The sequence below is a fragment of the Mustela putorius genome, unplaced genomic scaffold (assembly GCF_011764305.1).
Source record: "Mustela putorius furo isolate JIRA1106 unplaced genomic scaffold, ASM1176430v1.1 tig00004033_pilon_pilon_pilon, whole genome shotgun sequence".
NCBI classification, from domain to species: Eukaryota; Metazoa; Chordata; class Mammalia; order Carnivora; family Mustelidae; genus Mustela; species Mustela putorius.
The window spans coordinates 8,840,913-8,853,048 of record NW_025422169.1 but is presented as its reverse complement, the minus strand read 5'-3'; the positions used below and the strand labels follow the sequence as shown (position 1 = coordinate 8,853,048).

The 12,136-nt window shown below is 45.2% G+C and overlaps 1 long non-coding RNA gene across 2 annotated transcripts in view; it reads right to left on the bottom strand.

Moving 5' to 3' along the window:
- The window catches only part of LOC101671647, a 31,446-nt gene extending 19,818 nt beyond the window's left edge, over positions 1–11,628 (bottom strand). The window contains exons 1-3 of one of the 2 annotated variants that reach the window (XR_199835.3): positions 11,465–11,628; positions 8,878–9,035; positions 8,648–8,786 (exon numbers count right to left, since the gene is read on the bottom strand). This is a non-coding gene — a long non-coding RNA (uncharacterized LOC101671647). Of the gene's footprint in view, positions 1–8,647; positions 8,787–8,877; positions 9,036–11,464 lie in introns of those variants that run through there. The other variant, XR_006604447.1, reaches the window with a different exon arrangement.
- Between the last annotated feature and the right edge of the window lie 508 nt (positions 11,629–12,136).

Sequence of the window (12,136 nt, the reverse complement as noted above, 5' to 3'; positions counted from 1 at the left end):
AAGAAGGATATATCATATCCAACACCAAAGAAATACAAACAAATATAAGAACAGAGGATGGCAGCCCTATGTCAAAAATTAGACAGTCTCAAAGAAATGGTGGCATTCCCAGAAACACAAATGACAAAAACTGAACGGGGAAGAAAAGGAAACCTGAAGAGACCCTTAAGCAGCAAGGAAATTGAAGCAGTCATCAAAAATCCCCCAGGAAACAAGATCCTAGTGCCAGATGGCTTCCCAGGGGAATTCTACCAAACATTTAAAGACCATTTAATATCTCTTCTTCTGAAACTTTTCCAAAAAATAGAATTGGAAGGAAAACTTCCAAAACTTTATGATGAGGGCAGCATTATCTTGATCCCAAAACCAGACAAAGATTCCACCCAAAAAGAGAAATACTACTATCCCTGATGAATATGGATTCAAAAATTCTCACCAACATACTAGCCAATAGGACCCAACAGCCCATTAAAAGGATGACTCACAGGCACCTGGGTGGCTCAGTGGGTTAAGCTTCTGCCTTCAGATCTGGTCATGATCTCAGAGTCCTGGGATCGAGCCCCACATCAGGCTCTCTGTTCAGCAGGGAGCCTGCTCCCCACCTCTCTCTGCCTGCCTCTCTGCCTACTTGTGATCTCACTCTCTTTAAAAAAAAAAAAAAAATGACTCACCATGACCAAATTGAATTTATGCCTGGGCTGCAACAGTGGTTGGACAACCACAAATCTACCCATGGAATCCACTATCTTAATAGAAGAAAGAACAAGAACCATAGAATCTTCTCAATAGATGCAGGAAAAGGATTTGACAAATTAATGCATCCCTTCTTGATCAAAACTCTTCACCGTGGAGGGATAGAGGTACATACCTCCATGTCATAAAGGGCATCTATGGCAAACACACAGAGACTGTCATTTGCAATGGGGAAAAACTGAGAGCTTTACCCTTCAGATCAGGAACATGACAGCGATGCCCATTCTCATCACTATTGTTCAACATAGTACTAGAATTTCTAGCCTCAGCCATTAGAGAACAAAAAGAAATAAAAGGGGTCCAAATCAGCAAAGAAGAAGTCAAACTCTCACCCTTTGCAGACAATGGGATACCTTCTGTGGAAAACCCAACAGGCCCCACCCCAAAATTGGCTAGAACTTATCCAGGAATTCTGTAAAGTGGCAGGATATAAAATCAATGCAGAGAATCTACTTGCATTTTTCTACAGCAACAATGCGACAGAAGAAACAGAAATTAAGGAGTCCATTCCATGTATAATCTCACCCAAAACCATACTATACTTATGAATCCATCTAACCAAAGACGTAAAGGATCTGTCCTCAGAAAACTATACCATAGTCATGAAAGAAATGGAGGAAGACACCAAGAAATGGAAAAACATTCCATGCTCATGGATTGGAAGAACAAATGTTTTGAAAATGTCTATGTTATTTAGAACTATCCACAGATTCAATGCAATCCATATCAAAATACCATCCACACTTTTCACAGAAATGGAATAAATAATCCCCAAATTTGTATGGAAGCAGAAAATAACCTGAATAGCCAAAGGTATGTTGAAAAGAAAAACCAAAGCTGGTGTCAACCCAATTGCAGACTTTAAGCTCTAATATCAAGCTTTAATATCAAGACAGTATGGTACTGGCACAAAAGCAGACCCATAAATCAATGGAACAGAACAGAAAAAACAGAAATGGACCCTCAACTCTAGGGTCAACTGGTCGTCCTCAAAGCAAGAAAGAATATCAAATGGGGGGATGTCTCCTCAAAAAATGGTGCTGGGAACATGGAGCAGTCACACGCAGAAGAATGAAAACGGACCATTTCCATACACAAAAAAATAGACTCCAAATGGGTGAAAGACCTCATTGTAAAACAGGAATTCACCCAAATCCTTAAGAAGAACAGAGGCAGAAATCTCTCTGACCTCAGCCAGAGCAACTTCTTGCTAGACACATCTCCAAAGGTGAGGAAAACAAAAGCAAAAATGAACTGCTGGGATTTCATCAAGATAGAAAGCTTCTGCACAGAAAAGGAAACAGTCAACAAAACCAAAAGACAACCAACAGAAGGAGAGAAGATATTTTCAAGTAATATGTTGGATAAAGGGCTTATATCCAAAATCTAGAAAGAACTCACCAAACTCCACACCCAAAGAACAAACAATCCAATCAAGAACTAGACCAAGATCATAAACAGACATTTCTTCAAAGACATCCAAATGGCCAAAAGACACATAAAAAAGTGCTCAACATCCCTCAACATTATGAAAATACAAATCAAATCCATAATGAGATACCACATTATACCAGTCAGAATGGCTAAAATGAACGAGTCAGGAAATAACAGATGTTGGCGAGGAAGTGGAGAAAGGAGAGCCCTTTCAACTGTTGGTGAGAATGCAAGCAGGTGAAGCCAACCTGGAAAACAGTGTGAAGGTTCCTCAAGATGTTGAAAATAGAGCTACCTGACAACCCCGCAACTGCGTTACTGGGTATTTACCCCAAAGGTACAAATGGAGTGACTTGAAGGGGCACCTGCTGCCTATAGCAGCAATGCCCACCAGAGCCAAAGTATGCAAAGAGCCCAGCCATCCACTGACAGATGAATGGATATATATGGGTATATATACCACTAAATGCTATGCAGCCATCAAAAAATAAAATCTTGTCATTTGCAATGGCATGATGGAACTAAAGGGTATTATGCTAAGCAAAATAAGTCAATCAGAGAAGGACAATTATCATATGCTTTCACCAATATATGGAGTTTAAGATATATGGAGCTTAAGGATCATAAAGGAAGAGAGGAAAAAAAGGAAGCAAGATGAAACCAGAGAGGGAGTCAAAGCAAGAGACACTTAATCTCTGGAAACAAACTGAGGGTTTCTGAAGGGGTTCAGGGTGGGGAAACGGAGTGGCTGGTGATGGGCATGGGGAGGGTGTGTGCTGTGTAAAACGGAAGGATCTCAAACCTGTACCCCTGAAACAAATAACACATTATATGATAGTAAAAGGTAAGTGAAAGAAAAACATTTAAAATACAAATGTAAAATAAGTAAAAAATAAATAATGTCACTGAAGAAAGAAAGAAAGATAGAAAGTTAAAAAGAAAAGAAAGAAAAAAGAGGCCAACAAGTGACTAAGTGAGCTAGAGTCACCACACTCCAATTTCAAGCTAGATTACAAAGTTGTTGTCATCAAAAGAGTATGGTGCTGGCATAGAAACAGACACACAGGGGCTCCCAGGTGGCTCAGTGGGTTAAGCCTCTGCCTTCAGCTCGGGTCATGATCTCAGGGTCCTTGGATCGAGCCCCGCATCGGGCTCTCTGCTCAGCGGGGAGCCTGCTTCCTCCTCTCTCTCTGCCTACCTCTATGCCTACTTGTGATCTCTGTCTCTGTCAAATAAATAAACAAAATCTTTAAAAAAAAAGAAAGAAAGAAAAAAAGAAAACTATCTTTTAAAAAAAACAGACACACAGGTCAATGGGCTGAGAAACTGATAATCATAGTACTTTTGGCAAAGTTTATTCATTCATGTATTAAAGGTATATTTCAACTTAGCTCTGATAGAATGATTAACTCTGAATGGGAATTAATAATATTTATGTCCTGTTCCAACATTTGTTTCCAATAAATGCATTTTTAAACATGCTGTTTTATATAAATATGTATTATAAAACAAGGATGATTTAGAATCCACGCTTTTAGGAAAAATTAAATTCACTTTAATAAGCCTACCATGGAAAAGGAAACATAAGTATCCAGCATTACAACTGAGAACATCACAAAAGAAGACAATGAGACACGATCTGGTGTCTGACTGTAGAATGGTCAGACTATTAGACTAATAGAATACTACTTGAGTAATTCTTATTTCAAACTGTTGAAAGCTATAGATCCAGCTACTCATTTACAAAAAACACAATTTACAGAGAAAAGTCCTAACAAAGAGCATGAAGACATCACTGATGAAGTCCACGCTGCACATATTCCAACAGGAGAAATATCTTCCCAACAAATAAACTGTGAGACTGGAAGGAAGGAAAGGAAAGGATGAAGAAGAGAAAGAAGAGAAAGAAAAGAGAAACCTCAGAAGCTAACCCACACATGTTTAGGCTTAAGTTAGGACACAGCAGCAGAAAATATACAGTGGGGAAAGGACTGTCTCTTCAGTGAACAATACTGGGAAAACCAGACACCAAACACAAGTCATGTGACTGCAGCACTGCCTTACACCGCACATACAAATCATGAATGGACGAATGACTCAAACATAAGAACTGAATCCACGAACCAGGTAGTCAGTTTCTTGATACTGGTTTTGGGGAAGAGTCTCTTACATCAGACACCAAAGGCAAAGGCAACAAAAGCAAAGATAAACAAGTGGATGGACATCAAACTGAAATGTCTGCATGACCAAAGAAACCGTCAAACTCTTAAAAGCAACCTCCCCAATGAGAAAAAATATCTGCACATCCTATGTGTGAGAAGAAGCTAATATCCAAAATACAAAAAACACTCCTTCAAATCCAAACAAAAACTGAATAAAAACTTGGGAGAAGGGCGCCTGGGTGGCTCAGTGGGTTAAGCCGCTGCCTTCGGCTCAGGTCATGATCTCAGGGTCCTGGGATCGAGTCCCGCATCGGGCTCTCTGCTCAGCAGGGAGCCTGCTTCCCTCTCTCTCTCTCTGCCTGCCTCTCCATCTACTTGTGATTTCTCTCTGTCAAATAAATAAATAAAAAAAAAAAATCTTTAAAAAAAAAAAAAAAAACTTGGGAGAATATGTGAATAGAAAATTTCCAAAGATGACATGCAGGTGGCCAACAGACACAGGGGAAGTTGTTCAACATCATTAGTTGTCGTCAGAGAAACATAAATCAAAACCACCATCAGCTATCACCTCACAACTGTGGGAATGGCAATCATCCCAGAGACAGACACGCAGTGCGGTCAAGGGTGTGGACACAAGTGGACTCTGTGCACTGTTGGGGGGAATGGAAATGGGAGCAGCCACTGTGACAAGCACTGTGGAAGTTCTGGAAAAAATGAATACAACTACCACATGACCCAGAAATTGCTCTACTGAGTATTTCTTTGGAAAACACAAAAACACTCCCTCCAAGAGAGAGATGCACTCCTGTGTTCACAGCAGCGTTATTCACAATAACCAGACATGGAAACATTGACCTTGGGAGCATTATGCTAAGTCACTCGGACACAGTCAGACACACACCAGGGGCTCTCATGGACATTCCACATGGAATCCAAAAAGTAGCGAATGCATGCCTACCAAGAACAGATCTGTGGTTGCCAGATTCGGCAACGGGTGGAGGTAAATTTGGAAATGGGTGAAGGAAGTCAAAGGTGCCATGTTTGAGTGATAAAATCCGCAAGTCATGGAATGTTCTGTGCAGCATGGAGACAAAAGCTAACCCTGCAGGATGGGGCGCAGGCTCACCCACTACTTGAAAGTATAGCATTCCTAGGAAACCTTTCACAGCAGAAGTGGTACAAATGGAAAAAAGGAACCACTACTCATTTCTACAGAAAAACGAATGATCCTGCTCAGACACCAACAGTTCCTTCTCTTTAGCTCTTCTTAGGCCTCAGGACACAGCATCCTCATGGAAACTCAAAATAAATGGAGATAAAGCACAGCAGATGCTCACAGACACCGTTGAAAGCTCTTCAAGGAGACTGGTGTGCCGTGTGGCCTTGGAACCTAACAGCAGGAGCTGAGATTTCAGTTCCAAACGAAAACTGGCCTCTTCCACACAGCACAGGAAAGTGGAGGATTTCTCAGGGGTGTGGCTCTGGAAGAAGAGCCTCTGCCAGCTGAATCCACAGACACCAGGCAGAGGACACCTGCGGTGCCTCATAGGAGAAAGCAAGGGGCGCACTGAGCAAGAATCCAGAATGCTGCCTGTGGGCTGCTTCCCAACCAGCTCCCTGCTGAGACGAGGTCTGGAGAACCCAATAGGAAGCAAGTTTCCTATCACATCTGTAGCAGGGGGGCTGACTGGGGAGCATAGCCCTGTCCCTGGAGCAAGCTGGCCTGTGCATCCAGAGTGAAGGCCACCACCATGGCTCACAATCTCCCAACTACAGTCTGACTCCCTGCCAGGTTCACACCTGCTGACATTGTGACTCCTAAGACACGGAGACGGCTTTCCTCCCCAGTGAAATGCTGCTCACAGAGAAGCCATCTCTAGCCTCAGAAACGTGTTCGTCGTCAGCTCTGGAATCCCCTGGGTTTGTCCACACTGCCCCCCCCAGGGGTGCCTCCCAGAGCATTCCTCCAGTGCCCGAGGGCTTCAACTCACCGTCAAGTTGCCCTTCAAAAGGCAGGAAAAGGTCTAATGAGGCAGACCAGCCGAGTGACTCTGTGTGCACGAAACTCAGACCACCTCCTCCCTGAATACGACCGCTTCCAAGCCAAAGCTTCGAACCCTCAATCACTGGGCATAGAACATGACGTCATTATGAACACTGCTCTTTCAAATCTCTTGACTCCCATTCTTTCAGATCAGAAACCAAGCTCCAGTCACGACTCCATTTTCCCTTCAGAGCAATAAGGGAAAGGAGAAAATAAAGCACTGCGTGTGCACGGCACCCTTCTATCCAAAGAGAGCTCCATGTTCTTCTCGTATGGGCAGCCCAACATCGCCCATACTAATGAGAGGGGCCACAAGTTCAGTCCTCATATATATATATCTGACCTTGTGTTTTCCCTTTTGATACTTGGATCTCAAAGTCAATGTCTATATTGCTTGCTTAAAATAACAAGAATAACGATGACATGGTCCCATAAAGCTTGGGGTCTCCACAACCAGACAGCATGGCTCTGGTTCGGATAAGGATGAAGATACAGCCTCCTCACAGGAAGCAAAGCCCAGACCCTCAGGGATCCTGACACGCCTCACAGGTGATGAACTCCTTTGCTCCGTGGAATTGTCCGAGTCCAGAGGATGCAGGCGCCCTCCAGGGTTCATTCTGTTTTCTTCATCAGTTCCCCAGGTCAAGTCGCAATGGCTCGTTGGTGAGGTTTCAGGCCCCAGATGGGCCACCAAGTAAGAAGTCACCCCTCCCCCCACGAGGAAGGATAAATGTTCTCTGGGAGCACAAGTCACTCCTGGAGCTACTCAACAACCTACACTCCGTCTCCATTTGTGCTCCGCATAACGGCCACTCTGCCCTGTTAGAGCTCCATGTCTGTGTTTTACTTTAAAAAATATTTTCTAATATTGTAATGTGGTTCACAGAAGAGGAAAACATGAACACTCACAAAGAAACCTTTCAATATATCAGAAGATTTGTTTCCCATTGTTTAACTGAAACCAGAAATAACAATGCACAGATCACCCCTTCCCCTGGCATGTATGACTCACTGCAGTGACTTAGAGGAGAGCAGAAAATACAAGAGGAACAGAGGTTCTGATGACCCGTCATTTCATCATCTAGGTTTTGAAACTTCACACACACTCAAAGAAAGAAGCCCAAACCAATGTCTCGGGCTGGCAACACAGAGCAGTCCGAACAGGAGTGACAGGACAGATGGAGAGCTCGTGTGTGTTGGCTGAGGCTGCTGGCACACAAGAAGGTGCCAGTTCTCCACCCAGACCCCACCTGTCCTCAGCCAGGAACCTGCTCACGACCCCTGTCACACAGGGGACACATGGCCACCCCTGGAGCCAGCCCTACCCACACCCTCCTGCAGAACACACTCCACTCTCCTCTAGGACTCCTGAGCTCTACCCAGACCTGGAACTGCTGCAAAGCTCAAGGAATGCCCCCTCTTGTCAGAATTACACTGGCCCAAGTCTTTCACAAATGTGTCGTATTTCTCGCCACTTACCTTCCTACCTAGGCAAACTGTCAATCACATATCAATGGAACATGAAAGATCTGAGTCTTTCATTGTAGACTTCTGAGGTCCTCAGGCAATAGAATACCCTAGCCTATGATGGGGTGTTATGAAACTATTATTTGCATAATAATCCAGCCCAAATCACCTCATTGTGAGTTGCTTTTTATTAACCCAAAAGTTTCTGTGTAAAAAGCCTTTCCATAGATATTACCTCCAGCAATTTCATGAGGAGAAACAAACTCTGCGGGATAAGCTGACTCACCCAGCATCAGGCAAGCAGTTCCAGAATTCACTCCAGGGTAAAGTCTGCCAAGCCCCTTGACACCACCAGCCTGCCTCTATCCGGGAGAATTCCCAAAGACTCTCCTTCTGACTCCACCACCAAAGAAACTACAGAGAAAATAGGGCACATCAAAATATCTAGGTGGTACATTGAGTCAAGCTAGAAAGTCAAGCTTTACTTTTAAACGGTAAAAGCCTACTCTGAATTACTTTGAATTTTCCCTCTACCTTAATTGGAACTCTTGTGCCAAAAAACACTAATCAGTTATGAAACATCACCTTTCATAAATGACAAGACATCATCCATGTCTCTATCTGGCCACAAAAAGCAACCTAACTCTAGATGTTGGCCATTCAACCATACCCCAGGCCCAAGTGAATAAACACTGTTAGATGAAGGATCAAATTAGATGTAAAAAACACACAAAGAGTAAATCTCATCTTCCTTCTCTGATACAAGTGATTTCCTAGGAAACAGGGGTTTCAGATTACATTTGGTAAGTAGTAAATGAGCAGAGCAAATGGTATTCCCTGTGATGTGCTACCTGCGGGGACACTAAGGAGCTGTTGCACCGAATCCACCATGCTGACAGCTACTTCGGTTTTACTTCATGGCTCAACTAGAGAAAAGAGAAAAGCCCAGGAGATTTTGGGTTAAAAAGAAGCTTTACCTCCAGCCCCGACACATAAGTGACACTGCGCCCGATGTACCTGTTGCTTTCTTGGAACACTGATGTCCTGTGATGGGCTGTGTGACTCAGATGCTGTGGTTCAAAACTTCGGGTCTCGTGGAGGCAGATCAAAGAATTGTTGTCAGGTGGGGATAAGAAGGCACCTCTGACCTAAGGCCAGCACGCCTGCTTCTGTTCCTGGGAGAAGCGAAAACACATGCTTGATCGTTTTCTTTCTTTCTTTCTTTCTTTCTTTCTTTCTTTCTTTCTTTCTTTTTTTTGGGGGGTGGGGGACACACACTTACTTCTTAAGTAGTAATTATCAACATTCTAAAGTAGACCAATGACTTTGTCTTTTTTGGAAAAGCAGAATTATCCTTCCAAATGAATACCTCAACTCATATGTTCCTCATGCAACTTGACTGGGGTCTGGTTTCCTCTAGCTTCCAAGCCCCCACCTGGAGGACCCTCCTGCAGGATCCTGACACCCCATTACTGATGAAGTCCCAGAACCTAAGTCAGGTTCGGTGGGGTGAGGAGGTTCGGAGCCGACGACTAAAGAAAGAATTCTTAAGACGTCGTTGGTGCGAAAGGTGATTTATTAGAGCACGGGGACAGGGCCCGTGGGCAGGCGGAGATGCGTCTGCCCCGGGTTGTGAGGGGTGGTTGGTTATATACACAGGAGTTGGGTAGGTGAGGACAAAGGGGTGTTCAGAAGGGCTGTTGGGGCAAAGAATACTATCAGGATATTGAAGGCTTAGTTACTATCAAGTAAAGACAATTGAGAGTCTCCTGGTGGAATGTTACATTCCTGCCATCAAACATCCTTGTTAATGAGATTTAGGTTTAGAAGAAATTTAACTTTATTTACTTTTCCTTCTACCTCCGCCTCCTTCGGTTTTTATGGAGGGGAGGGTGACATTAGGGCTTGAGGAACTGAGTTCTGTGTCCCTGGAAATTGGGCTATTGATAAGGTAACTTCTTTGTTGTAATCTCAAGGACATTTGCAAACCAAGGGAGACTCCTGTCTTGTAGGATTGTGATCTCAGCAAGTTAACTATTTATCATTTTATGGCAGTCAGGGGTGCCTGAGGAACGCCACACCTATGGAGGGGAGCGGATGGAAGGGGGGGGTGCAAGGCGCCAGCTCTTGCTTTGTCCTCAGCCAGCCTCCTGCTCCCTCATCATTACCACCATCCCCTGGGGCATGGGGCACAATGCTAAAATTGGGGGATGGCTCTGGGGCTGTTACTGCCACACCTGTGCCCAGTAGGGGAAGGGGAAGGAGCATGGAGGACCCTCCAGGGGGATCCTGACAGCCAATTACCACCATCCCTGGGGAATGCGGGGCACAATGCTGAAGCTGGGGGATGACTCTGAGGCTTGTTAGCACCACACCTGTGCCTGGGGGAAGGGGGGCAGGCAGGAACCAGGAGGACCCTTGTGAACAACCCTGACAGTCCATTACCACCAACCCCACGGACAGGGCACAAAATGCTGAAGCTGGGGAACTGTTCTGGGGCTTGTCGGTGCCACACCTGTGGGGCATGGAAACAGGGGACACGCTGCTGAACTCGGCATGCTGCTCAAGGTCCTGCACTGTGCCAGGGGACAGGAGGCATCCCACTGAAGTTGGGGACTGTGTGCTGGCTTTACATGCGCTCTTCCTGAGGAACGTGGGAAACCCTGAAATGTCCACAACCTATCCCACAAAAGCCTGGGTGAGCAGGCGCCCTGGAGTTCAGGGGTGTGCGAGATAGGGCCAGATGTTGGACATCAGGCAGAAGAGACTTCCAAGGGAAAAAGAAAACCCATCTGAGTCCCCACAATGAACTTGCTTCATGCACCCTCGGAGGACCCTACTCCAGGGATCACCATGTCAGCGCACATCCAGCACTCACCAAGCCAGGACCTCCACCCAGGATTTCTCCCAGCATCCCTTTGCCTGCCCCGCCTCTATATCCTAAGGCAAACTCTGGGTCCGCCCACAGAGGATGCAGCTCCTCCCCCACGTGCTGAGCTCTTTGGATGCCTTAGCCTGCCTGTACCAGGTGACCGACCCTTACTGCCCACACCTTCCTGCTTTGGCACATACTCCCAGAGGCAGTGCCTCCTCGATCAAACACCTGCCCCCACTGGGCAGACACGGGCGTGTTGTGGACAGGGCCACCCCTCCCCAGTGTCCCCTTTCCGGGGACACCCCTGGATGCAGACCACCCCCAGATGCCTCCCCACTCCCTTCCTGCACCAGCCCTGCCTACAGAGCTGTTCCTGGGGCTCCTGACAAGGTCAGCTTCTCTCAGACGTTCCCAGGCTTGGGCTTTAGGAAATGCAATGGTTGGGGCACTTGAGTGGCTCAGTCATTAAGCCTCTGCCTTCAGCTTAGGTCATGATCAGGTACTCTGATAGCCCCCCCCCAATCTGCCTCCCTGCTCAGCGGGGAGCCTCCTTCTCCCTCTCCCACTCCCCCTGCTTGAGTTCTCCCTCTCTCAGGTGTCTCTCTCTCTCAAATATTAAATAAAATCTTAGGGTGGGGGGGGGATGCAATGGTTTCCCAAATTTCCAAGGCAATTTTAAGACCCAAAAAGTAATACTCTAAGCCGAGGAGTTTAACCCTCTGGTCTCACCAACAGAGTGGACAGTGCTTCTCAGACCTTCCAAGCATCCTTCTAGAATGAGCCCATTTGTGCCAGAAAATATATACACATGCTTGGTTCTGCAGGGAAGCTCCAGAATGAACAACAGCCGCCCTTCTGTGTTGTTGAAGTTGTGAACCAGGAACAGTGATTTTTCACTTAAAAAGAAATCATATTGTTACTGTCAACACTAAAGGAACAAACCCTTTTAAACATTTCAGAGAGAAAGGAAGAGAGTTTTATTCAAACCCAAGTCGAGACAGCTGTCTAGGAGACACAGTCTTCACAAGGGAGGAAAATTTGAGGCAGATTTCTATATTCATTCTGTTTTGTTTTACAGAGTTACACATCATCATGAGGAAGAACATTCCAGAAAGTTACAGATTTTTTCTTGTTTTCAGTATGTGCAAGTCAGTATGACTTTAATCTTATGGGAGCGGGGGAGGTTCTTTTGTTTTTCTTATCTTTATGTTTGCAATGGCATTTTTGGGGTGATCTTTTTCTTCTCAGAGCAGATGTACAGCATGTTCTTGGGGCAGAGATAGGGCCCATGCTCTGAGGTTTTGCCCAGGCATTTTGAGCTTGGTAAAATGTTAAAGGATAGCTTCCCTGGGACCCCAGAATCTGGGCCCACTGATGGTAAAAGACAAAAATTTCCATTAT